General features: G+C 52.7%; 1 protein-coding gene across 6 annotated transcripts in view; it reads left to right on the forward strand.

Annotated features, from left to right (window-relative positions):
- The first annotated feature begins 270 nt into the window (after positions 1-270).
- Positions 271-12,639, forward strand: part of LOXL3 (lysyl oxidase like 3) — a 135,810-nt gene continuing 123,441 nt past the window's right edge. For all 6 annotated transcript variants that reach the window (XM_040334018.1, XM_040334019.1, XM_040334021.1 and 3 more), the window contains exon 1: positions 271-311. The gene's annotated coding sequence lies outside the window, so the exon portion shown is untranslated. The remainder of the gene's footprint in view (positions 312-12,639) is intronic.

The raw sequence follows: 12,639 nt of genomic DNA on the forward strand, positions 1-12,639 counted from the left end.
TGAAGGAGGAGAAAGACAGAGGAGAGAGACAGAGGAGAGAGACAGAGGAGAGAGACAGAGGAGAGAGAGACAGAGGAGAGAGACAGAGGAGAGAGACAGAGGAGAGAGACAGAGGAGAGAGACAGAGACAGAAGAGAGGGGAAAGTACTGAGACCAGAGGAGAGGAAGAGACAAAAGAAGAGCGAGGGAGGAGAGAGTGGAAAGGACAGAGGAGGGGGAAGGAGGAGAAGAGAGATAAGAAGTCGGGAAGAGAAGGAGGAAGAAGACGGAAGGAGGAGAGGAAGGAAAGAAGAGACACTCTGATAATAAAGGTAAGACCCCGAGACTACATGTGATGGATGGAGACATACACTGTATAGATATATTATAATAGATGGGGGGTGATATATAGATACAGATACACAGTGCCATGAAAAAGTATTCATACCCCTCTATATACAGTGCCTTGGAAAAAGTATTCATACCCCTTGAAATTTCCCACATTTTGTTACAACCAAAAACGTAAATGTATTTTATTTGGATTTGCCTCGAGTTACCATGGATACCTCTTGGCTGCTTCTCTGATGAACGCTCTCCTTGCCCGGCCCGGTCAGTTTAGGTGGACGGCCATGTCTTGGTAGGTTTGCGGTTGTGCCATACTCTTTCCGTTTTCCGATGATGGATTGAACAGAAGCTCCGTGAGATCTTCTTATAACCTAACCCTGCTTTATACTTCTCCACACCTTTATCCCTGACCTGTCTGGTGTGTTCCTCGGCCTTCATGATGCTGTTTGCTCACTGAGGTTCTCTAACAAACCTCTGAGGGCTTCACAGAACAGCTGTATTTATATCGAAATGACATGACACCCAGGGGGACTCTATTTACTAATTAGGGGACTTCTGAAGGCAATTGGTTCCTCTAGATTTTAGTTATCAGAGTAAAGGGGGCGCCATACAAACGTTTTTGGTTGTAACATGAGAAAATGTGGGGAATTTCAAGGGGTATGAATACTTTTTCAAAGCACTGTATATAGAGGGGTGATCTATGCAGAGTGGAAAGTTTCTACTGAACATGAAGAGACTCGAATGGAGATCCCAGAGAATGATAGAGGAGGAGATGACCCGCTGTGCCCAATATGAGGGGTTCCCACCATCCTTGTGCTGAGTTCCTGGGTCTGTACACCCGCTGTGCCCATTATGAGGGGTTCGCACCATCCCTGTGCTGAGTTCCCGGGTCTGTACACCCGCTGTGCCCATTATGAGGGGTTCTCACCATCCCTGTGCTGAGTTCCCGGGTCTGTACACCCGCTGTGCCCATTATGAGGGGTTCCCACCATCCTTGTGCTGAGTTCCTGGGTCTGTACACCCGCTGTGCCCCATTATGAGGGGTTCCCACCATCCCTGTGCTGAGTTCCCGGGTCTGTACACCCGCTGTGCCCATTATGAGGGGTTCCCACCATCCCTGTGCTGAGTTCCCGGGTCTGTACACCCGCTGTGCCCATTATGAGGGGTTCCCACCATCCCTGTGCTGAGTTCCCAATTCTTTATAAATGTGATTTTGAGTTGATATTCTGTAGGGTGGAGAACAAAGAAGAATGTCGTTATATGTGGAGCATTAGAAGACCTTCCTACGTCTCGCGGTGTCCTCAGTGAGTCTGGCTCATTATTATATATTTGTTCTCATGGAAAATATCCACCAATGAGGGTCTGTGGAGCCGCTCCAGCAAACTTCCCATCCTCCATCTGGTGGTGATATTGGCTTCCCTTCGGCCATATTGGTTCTGATAGGTGCTCTGGTCTGGGTTGGGTCTCAAATAGTAGATCCCTACCAGCAACAACTGACCCCCCAACAATATAAGACCCAACCCCCAGCAACCATAGATCCCCTGCCATAAACAATAGACCTCCCCAGCAACAACATTCCCCCCCCTCCAGCGACAATAGAGCCCCAGCCCCCACCATCTACAGACCCTACAGCACCCCTCTCCATTACACTCAGTCCTAGAGGTGCCGGGACTGCGTCCCCCACATTCCTGCCTCTAGGACTATGTGATTGCACAGCGTTAAATCTTCCACAGATGGGAGCTTCGGGGTCAGGCCCCTGACGGCTGAAAATAGACGTGATTTAGTGGTCGGTACACATTCATGACACGCAAGAGACGGGACAGGATTTAGTGCTCTGTACACACATAGAGGAAGATCTTGGTGTCAGACTCCGAGGGTGAATGCCGCCTCCATGAACCAGGTCTCCAGGGCGGATACTGGCGTCCATGGACCACACTGTCTTCTGATCCCCATTCTCTGCTCAGAGGTCTCCTCCCTTCTCCTCATCCCACACCATGGACCACACTGTCTTCTGATCTCCGGTGTCTGCTCAGAGGTCTCTTCCCATCCCACACCATGGACCACAATGTCTTCTGATCTCCGGTGTCTGGTCAGAGGTCTTCTCCCTTCTTCTCATCCCACACCATGGACCACACTGTCTTCTGATCTCCATTCTATGCTCAGAGGTCTTCTCCCTTCTTCCCATCCCACACCATGGACCACACTGTCTTCTGATCTCCATTCTATGCTCAGAGGTCTTCTCCCTTCTTCTCATCCCACACCATGGACCACACTGTCTTCTGATCTCCGGTGTCTGGTCAGAGGTCTTCTCCCTTCTTCTCATCCCACACCATGGACCACACTGTCTTCTGATCTCCAGTGTCTGGTCAGAGGTCTCCTCCCTTCTTCTCATCCCACACCATGGACCACACTGTCCTTTGATCTCCATTCTATGCTCAGAGGTCTTCTCCCTTCTTCTCATCCCACACCATGGACCACACTGTCTTCTGATCTCCGGTGTCTGGTCAGAGGTCTTCTCCCTTCTTCTCATCCCACACCATGGACCACACTGTCTTCTGATCTCCAGTGTCTGGTCAGAGGTCTCCTCCCTTCTTCTCATCCCACACCATGGACCACACTGTCTTCTGATCTCCAGTGTCTGGTCAGAGGTCTCCTCCCTTCTTCCCATCCCACACCATGGACCACACTGTCTTCTGATCTCCATTCTCTGCTCAGAGGTCTCCTCCCTTCTTCCCATCCCACACCATGGACCACACTGTCTTCTGATCTCCAGTGTCTGGTCAGAGGTCTTCTCCCTTCTTCTCATCCCACACCATGGACCACACTGTCTTCTGATCTCCATTCTAAGCTCAGAGGTCTTCTCCCTTCTTCTCATCCCACACCATGGACCACACTGTCTTCTGATCTCCGGTGTCTGGTCAGAGGTCTTCTCCCTTCTTCTCATCCCACACCATGGACCACACTGTCTTCTGATCTCCAGTGTCTGGTCAGAGGTCTCCTCCCTTCTTCTCATCCCACACCATGGACCACACTGTCTTCTGATCTCCAGTGTCTGGTCAGAGGTCTCCTCCCTTCTTCCCATCCCACACCATGGACCACACTGTCTTCTGATCTCCATTCTCTGCTCAGAGGTCTCCTCCCTTCTCCTCATCCCACACCATGGACCACACTGTCTTCTGATCTCCATTCTGTGCTCAGAGGTCTCCTCCCTTCTCCTCATCCCACACCATGGACCACACTGTCTTCTGATCTCCATTATCTGATCAGAGGTCTCCTCCCTTCTCCTCATCCCACACCATGGACCACACTGTCTTCTGATCTCCGGTGTCTAGTCAGAGATCTTCTCCCTTCTTCCCATCCCACACCATGGACCACACTGTCTTCTGATCTCCATTCTCTGCTCAGAGGTCTCCTCCCTTCTTCCCATGCCACACCATGGACCACACTGTCTTCTGATCTCCAGTGTCTGGTCAGAGGTCTCCTCCCTTCTCCTCATCCCACACCATGGACCACACTGTCTTCTGATCTCCGGTGTCTGGTCAGAGGTCTCCTCCCTTCTCCTCATCTCACACCATGGACCACACTGTCTTCTGATCTCCATTCTGTGCTCAGAGGTCTCCTCCCTTCTTCCCATCCCACACCATGGACCACACTGTCTTCTGATCTCCATTCTGTGCTCAGAGGTCTTCTCCCTTCTCCTTGTAACGGCTACCCGCTGGTGTGAGGGTCTCAGCCGTTTGAGACGTCCTTTTCCCTGGCAAGCTGCGATATGCAGGTACCGCCGGTATATCCCATCGAACGCCCTTCCAAGAAACGAGACGTGCTACGTTTGAAGGGTCAAGTAGACTGACTTTATTTGGCATATTTCACCTGCTTATATCTGCTTACAACTGTTACAAGAACAATGACATCTCCTTGAATTAATCACTTGGCCAGTTTCTAGCCGCTTCGGCACCTCACCCCACTTAACATTTCCTGGCCAGGCACATAGAATTCAATTAACCTTTAAAACAATTATCACTCACACATAATCCCCATCAGCATACACCTCACAGGGGGGCTGTTTACCTGCACACAAAAGAGAGTTCATTATCTATGCGAAGGGAACATTAGCATTCAACAATGAAAAGAAACTTGTCCAATTAACCCTTTGAGCTCAGAATACACTGTGGTACATCCACTTGTGACAAGCCATGCAGTTCCTTGTAGTCCCCCTGCACGAAGATTATAACTGTCTCTGCAGCATGCATGTGTCCGTTACACTCCTCATCCCACACCATGGACCACACTGTCTTCTGATCTCCATTCTCTGCTCAGAGGTCTCCTCCCTTCTCCTCATCCCACACCATGGACCACACTGTCTTCTGATCTCCGGTGTCTGGTCAGAGGTCTCCTCCCTTCTTCCCATCCCACACCATGGACCACACTGTCTTCTGATCTCCGATGTCTGGTCAGAGGTCTCCTCCCTTCTTCCCATCCCACACCATGGACCACACTGTCTTCTGATCTCCGATGTCTGGTCAGAGGTCTCCTCCCTTCTTCCCATCCCACACCATGGACCACACTGTCTTCTGATCTCCGGTGTCTGGTCAGAGGTCTCCTCCCTTCTTCCCATCCCACACCATGGACCACACTGTCTTCTGATCTCCGATGTCTGGTCAGAGGTGTCGTCCCTTCTTCTCATCCCACACCATGGACCACACTGTCTTCTGATCTCCGATGTCTGGTCAGAGGTCTCCTCCCTTCTTCCCATCCCACACCATGGACCACACTGTCTTCTGATCTCCGGTGTCTGGTCAGAGGTCTCCTCCCTTCTTCCCATCCCACACCATGGACCACACTGTCTTCTGATCTCCGATGTCTGGTCAGAGGTCTCCTCCCTTCTTCCCATCCCACACCATGGACCACACTGTCTTCTGATCTCCAGTGTCTGGTCAGAGGTCTCCTCCCTTCTTCCCATCCCACACCATGGACCACACTGTCTTCTGATCTCCATTCTGTGCTCAGAGGTCTCCTCCCTTCTTCCCATCCCACACCATGGACCACACTGTCTTCTGATCTCCATTCTGTGCTCAGAGGTCTCCTCCCTTCTTCCCATCCCACACCATGGACCACACTGTCTTATGATCTCCATTCTCTGCTCAGAGGTCTCCTCCCTTCTCCTCATCTCACACCATGGACCACACTGTCTTCTGATCTCCATTCTGTGCTCAGAGGTCTCCTCCCTTCTTCCCATCCCACACCATGGACCACACTGTCTTATGATCTCCATTCTCTGCTCAGAGGTCTCCTCCCTTCTCCTCATCTCACACCATGGACCACACTGTCTTCTGATCTCCATTCTGTGCTCAGAGGTCTTCTCCCTTCTCCTCATCCCACACCATGGACCACACTGTCTTCTGATCTCCGGTGTCTGGTCAGAGGTCTTCTCCCTTCTTCCCATCCCACACCATGGACCACACTGTCTTCTGATCTCCAGTGTCTGGTCAGAGGTCTCCTCCCTTCTCCTCATCCCACACCATGGACCACACTGTCTTCTGATCTCCAGTGTCTGGTCAGAGGTCTCCTCCCTTCTCCTCATCCCACACCATGGACCACACTGTCTTCTGATCTCCGGTGTCTGGTCAGAGGTCTCCTCCCTTCTCCTCATCCCACACCATGGACCACACTGTCTTCTGATCTCCATTCTGTGCTCAGAGGTCTCCTCCCTTCTTCCCATCCCACACCATGGACCACACTGTCTTCTGATCTCCGGTGTCTGCTCAGAGGTCTTCTCCCTTCTTCCCATCCCACACCATGGACCACACTGTCTTCTGATCTCCGGTGTCTGCTCAGAGGTCTCCCCCTTCTCCTCATCTCACACCATGGACCACACTGTCTTCTGATCTCCAGTGTCTGGTCAGAGGTCTCCTCCCTTCTCCTCATCCCACACCATGGACCACACTGTCTTCTGATCTCCGATGTCTGGTCAGAGGTCTCCTCCCTTCTCCTTATCTCACAGCATGGACCACACTGTCTTCTGATCTCCATTTGGGTATAAGGAGTTTCTCTACTATCTCCTATGAAGGGTATGAGGACGGGACTGTAGAGGAGTTTCTTTTTCTCTGCCATGAGGGGGGGGGGTAATTACAGAGGTGTAGGAAGTATAGATCTACAGAATGGATGAAGAAGGGAGATTCTTGCACTACAGATTCTCAGGTACGGCTTCCTCTTCAGCAAGGAAAACAGTGGGCAGCACAGTAGTGGCATCCCCAAATCTCACTTCAATTCTTAGGTGATCTCACACTGCAGATATACATGTTCAAGTCGAATGACTCGAACATCGGGTGTTTCGCTGAATAGCGAACAATTTGGGGTGTTCGCAGCCAATTCGAAAGTCGCAGGACACCCTTTAAAAGTCTATGGGAGAAATCAAAAGTGCTCATTTGAAAGGTTAATATGCAAGTTATTGTCATAAAAAGTGTTTGGGGACCCGGGTACTGCCCCAGGGGAGTGTTTGGGGACCCGGGTCCTGCCCCAGGGGAGTGTTTGGGGACCCGGGTCCTGTCCCAGGGGGAGTGTTTGGGGACCCGGGTCCTGTCCCAGGGGAGTGTTTGGGGACCCGGGTCCTGCCCCAGGGGGAGTGTTTGGGGACCCGGGTCCTGCCCCAGGGGAGTGTTTGGGGACCCGGGTCCTGCCCCAGGGGTGTGTTTGGGGACCTGGGTCCTGCCCCAGGGAGAGTGTTTGGGGACCCGGGTCCTGTCCCAGGGGAGTGTTTGGAGACCTGGGTCCTGCCCCAGGGAGAGTGTTTGGGGACCCGGGTCCTGTCCCAGGGGTGTGTTTGGGAACCCGGGTCCTGCCCCAGGGGGAGTGTTTGGGGACCCGGGTCCTGCCCCAGGGGAGTGTTTGGGGACCCGGGTCCTGCCCCAGGGGAGTGTCTGGGGACCCGGGTCCTGCGCCAGGGGGAGTGTTTGGGAACCCGGGTCCTGCGCCAGGGGGAGTGTTTGGGAACCCGGGTCCTGCCCCAGGGAGAGTGTTTGGGGACCCGGGTCCTGTCCCAGGGGAGTGTTTGGAGACCTGGGTCCTGCCCCAGGGAGAGTGTTTGGGGACCCGGGTCCTGCCCCAGGGGGAGTGTTTGGGGACCCGGGTCCTGCCCCAGGGGAGTGTTTGGGGACCCGGGTCCTGCGCCAGGGGGAGTGTTTGGGAACCTGGGTCCTGCCCCAGGGGGACTGTTTGGGGACCCGGGTCCTGCCCCAGGGGAAGTGTTTGGGGACCCGGGTCCTGCCCAGGGGAGTGTTTGGGCACCCGGGTCCTGCCCCAGGGGAGTGTTTGGGGACCCGGGTCCTGCCCCAGGGGTGTGTTTTTTCGGGAGCAGTGATTTTAATAATGCGTAAAGTGAAACAATAAAAGTGAAATATTCCTTTAAATTTCGTACCTGGGGGAGTCTATAGTATGTCTGTAAAGTTTCGCATGTTTCCCGTACTTAGAACTGTCCCTGCACAAAATGACATTTCTAAAGGAAAAAAAGTCATTTAAAACTACAATTCATGAATTGTCGGTCCCGCCAATACAGATACAAGTCATTGAAAAAAATGGCATGGGTTCCCCCCCAGTCCATTACCAGGCCCTTTGGGTCTGGTATGAATATTAAGGGGAACCCTGAACCAAAATTGAAAAAATTATTGCATGGGGGGGTCCCCCAAATTCCATACCAGGCCCTTATCCGAGCACGCAACCTTGCAGGCCGCAGGACTTGTCCCAAGCTGGCTCCTGTCTTTCTTTATCATTTTTGACAGTTTTTTTGCTGAAATGGTAGGGGTACAATGTACCCCGTTACCAATTCACATGGGGGGGCCGGGATCTGGGGTTCAACTTGTTAAAGGGGGTTTCCAGATTCCGATAAGCCCCCCGCCCGCATACAACCACCAGGCAAGGGTTGTGGGGTTGAGGCCCTCGTCCCCCATCAACATGGACATGGCGCTCTCTCATCTCCCCTCTTTTCCTGCGGCCGGCCAGGTTGCATGCTCGGATAAGGGTCTGGTATGGATTTTGGGGGGACCCTTGCGTAATTTTTTTTAATTGGCGCCGGGTTCCCCTTAATATCCATACCAGACCTGAAGGGCCTGGTATGGAATTTTGGGGGACCTCCGTCACGCCATTTTTTTTTTTTCGTTCGGTGTTTCCCTTAATATTCATATCAGACCCAAAGGGCCTGGTAATAGACTGGGGGGGGGGGGGGCGATGCCGTTTTTTTCACTTTTTTTTTTACTTTTATGTGTATTGCCGGGACCTGACAATTCATGAATGAATGCGAGTGATTTTAAATGACTTTTTTTCCTTTAGAAATTACACTTTATGCAGAGACAGTTCTAAACATGGGAAACATGCGCTACTTTACAGGCATACTATAGACACCCCCCAGGTATGAAATTTAAAGGAATATTTCACTTTTATTGTTTCACTTTAAGCATTATTAAAATCACTGCTCCCGAAAAAACGACCGTTTAAAAAAAAAAAAATTGGACTGATACATGTCCCCTGGGACAGGACTCCGGGTCCCCAAACACTCCCCCTGGGGCAGGACCCGGGTCCCCAAACACTCACCTGGGGCAGGACCCGGGTCCCCAAACACTCACCTGGGGCAGGACCCGGGTCCCCAAACACTCCCCTGGGGCAGGACCCAGGTCCCCAAACACTCCCCTGGGGCATGACCTGGGTCCCCAAACACTCCCCTGGTGCAGGACCCGGGTCCCCAAACACTCCCCTGGGGCAGGACCCGGGTCCCCAAACACTCCCCTGGGGCAGGACCCGGGTCCCCAAACACTCCCCTGGGGCAGGACCCGGGTCCCCAAACACTCCCCTGGTGCAGGACCCGGGTCCCCAAACACTCCCCTGGGGCAGGACCCGGGTCCCCAAACACTCCCCTTGGGCAGGACCCGGGTCCCCAAACACTCCCCTGGGGCAGGACCCGGGTCCCCAAACACTCCCCTTGGGCAGGACCTGGGTCCCCAAACACTCCCCTGGTGCAGGACCCGGGTCCCCAAACACTCCCCTGGGGCAGGACCCGGGTCCCCAAACACTCCCCTGGGGCAGGACCCGGGTCCCCAAACACTCCCCTGGGGCAGGACCCGGGTCCCCAAACACTCCCCTGGGGCAGGACCCGGGTCCTCAAACACTCCCCTGGGGCAGGACCCGGGTCCTCAAACACTCCCCTGGGGCAGGACCCGGGTCCCCAAACACTTTTTATGGCAACAACTTGTATATTAGCCTTTAAAATGAGCACTTTAAATTTTTCATGTTCGTCCCCCATAGACTTTAATGGTGTTCACATGTTCTGCTGCGAACCTAGACCAGGGGGGGGGGGTTGGGCTCATCCCTAGTCCATACATAGGAAACATGCTGCTAGTTTTCAGGAGTAATTGTAGATAAAAGGCCATTTTTTCGTCACAATTACCAGCTCTATATATTCGGGGATCAGGTAGCCAATCTTCACTGTTTTAGTTCAGGTCCACGTGTTATGTCGGAGGTCCTGTGTGGTCCTGGTGTTGGGTGTGCCATGGTTTGTCCTGGTGTTGGGTCTGCCATGGTTGGTCCTGGTGTTGGGTGTGCCATGGTTTGTCCTGGTGTTGGGTCTGCCGTGGTTGGTTCTGGTGTTGGGTCTGCCATGGTTGGTTCTGGTGTTGGGTTTGCCATGGTTGGTTCTGCTGTTGGGTCTGCCATGGTTGGTTCTGGTGTTGGGTCTGCCATGGTTGGTTCTGGTGTTGGGTCTGCCATGGTTGGTCCTGGTGTTGGGTCTGCCATGGTTGGTTCTGGTGTTGGGTCTGTCATGGTTGGTCCTGGTATTGGGTCTGTCATGGTTGGTCCTGGTGTTGGGTCTGCCATGGTTTGTCCTGGTGTTGGGTCTGCCATGGTTGGTTCTGCTGTTGGGTCTGCCATGGTTGGTTCTGGTGTTGGGTCTGCCATGGTTAGTCCTGGTGTTGGGTCTGCCATTGTTGGTCCTGGTGTTGGGTCTGCCATGGTTGGTCCTGGTGTTAGGTCTGCCATGGTTTGTCCTGGTGTTGGGTCTGCCGTGGTTGGTTCTGGTGTTGGGTCTGCCATGGTTGGTTCTGGTGTTGGGTCTGCCATGGTTGGTTCTGCTGTTGGGTCTGCCATGGTTGGTTCTGGTGTTGGGTCTGCCATGGTTGGTTCTGGTGTTGGGTCTGCCATGGTTGGTCCTGGTGTTGGGTCTGCCATGGTTGGTTCTGGTGTTGGGTCTGTCATGGTTGGTCCTGGTATTGGGTCTGTCATGGTTGGTCCTGGTGTTGGGTCTGCCATGGTTTGTCCTGGTGTTGGGTCTGCCATGGTTGGTTCTGCTGTTGGGTCTGCCATGGTTGGTTCTGGTGTTGGGTCTGCCATGGTTAGTCCTGGTGTTGGGTCTGCCATTGTTGGTCCTGGTGTTGGGCCTGCCATGGTTGGTCCTGGTGTTAGGTCTGCCATGGTTGGTTCTGGTGTTGGGTCTGCCATGGTTGGTCATGGTGTTGGGTCTGCCATGGTTGGTTCTGGTGTTGGGTCTGCCATGGTTTGTCCTGGTGTTGGGTCTGCCATGGTTGGTTCTGGTGTTGGGTCTGCCATGGTTGGTTCTGGTGTTGGGTCTGCCATGGTTGGTTCTGGTGTTGGGTCTGCCATGGTTGGTTCTGGTGTTGGGTCCATGGTTGGTTCTGGTGTTGGGTCCGTGGTTGGTTCTGGTGTTGGGTCTGCCATGGTTTGTCCTGGTGTTGGGTCTGCCATGGTTTGTCCTGGTGTTGGGTCTGCCATGGTTGGTTCTGGTGTTGGGTCTGCCATGGTTTGTCCTGGTGTTGGGTCTGCCATGGTTGGTTCTGGTGTTGGGTCTGCCATGGTTGGTTCTGGTGTTGGGTCTGCCATGGTTGGTTCTGGTGTTGGGTCTGCCATGGTTGGTTCTGGTGTTGGGTCCGTGGTTGGTTCTGGTGTTGGGTCCGTGGTTGGTCCTGGTGTTGGGTCCGTGGTTGGTTCCGGTCTTCAGAAATCATCTGGCCCAGGTCAGGGGATGAATGGACAGAGGTGATATATTGATGGATGAGTTGAGAACACAGAATCGGAATCTTGTACGTTTCTCATTATCTCACATCTGTGAAGCAGAAATTTGATGTTGTCGTGCCGAATGCCGGAGCCCACAATGCTAACGCCGATCAGATGTGGGTGAAGGAGATTGGATCCATCGAGTGAATTAGGAGAGATATTATATAATAGTCATGATGTCATCACTCTGTACTCGTGTTCCTCTGAATGATTCCGGACATTTCTATTTCCTGATTTATACATTGGAGGGGCGGGGGGCTCTCCTCCGATCCGCACAATCCCATGGACTGTGTCCCTCATCTGCGCACAGCTGGGTGAGCGGAAAACCTTCCATCGCAATCAGCTCCACAAAATCCTAATAATCCTCCATGTCATGATGTTGGGACTCTGCCTGGTTCCTCATGGAATTTAGATCATGGAATGTGAACGGCGAGCATTTACCGCACTTGGATAAACAGTGGAGTCTGTATACAGACCGATTATCCTATGAATGGCTCATCTATACCGCCTGGCCGGCACCGAATGGAAAAACCAACGTTCTTCCACTGTTGTCTCTGGCCAGGCGACTTCCGTCTGTAACATTACTGGCTCACCTTCCCGTCTATCCCTGGAAACTCCCCGACATTCCTGCCGCATGCTGACCCCGAGCAACCCGAGCTTTGTAAAAGGCCTCAAAATATTCCCCATCCTGTGCTGTCCAACCTTACCCCTCTAATCCTTGTCCCTGTCTTCTACTGTCTAATCTTACCCCTCTAATCCTTGTCCCTGTCTTCTACTGTCTAATCTTACCCCTCTAATCCTTATCTCCGTCCTCTACTGTCTAATCTTACCCCTCTAATCCTTGTCCCCGTCCTGTACTGTCTAATATTACCCCTCTAATCCTTATCTCCGTCCTGTACTGTCTAATCTTACCCCTCTAATACTTGTCGCTGTCTTCTACTGTCTAATCTTAACCCTCTAATCCTTGTCCCCGTCCTGTACTGTCTAATCTTACCCCTCTAATCCTTGTCCCCATCCCTCTACTGTCTAATCTTACCCCTCTAATCCTTGTCCCCATCCTCTACTGTCTAATCTTACCCCTCTAATCCTTGTCCCCATCCTCTACTGTCTAATCTTACCCCTCTAATCCTTGTCCCCGGCCTGTACTGTCTAATATTACCCCTCTAATCCTTGTCCCCGGCCTGTACTGTCTAATCTTACCCCTCTAATCCTTGTCCCCATCCTCTACTGTCTAATCTTACCCCTCTAATCCTTGTCCCC

Source organism: Rana temporaria (assembly GCF_905171775.1).
Source record: "Rana temporaria chromosome 1 unlocalized genomic scaffold, aRanTem1.1 chr1e, whole genome shotgun sequence".
In the NCBI taxonomy this organism is placed as follows: Eukaryota; Metazoa; Chordata; class Amphibia; order Anura; family Ranidae; genus Rana; species Rana temporaria.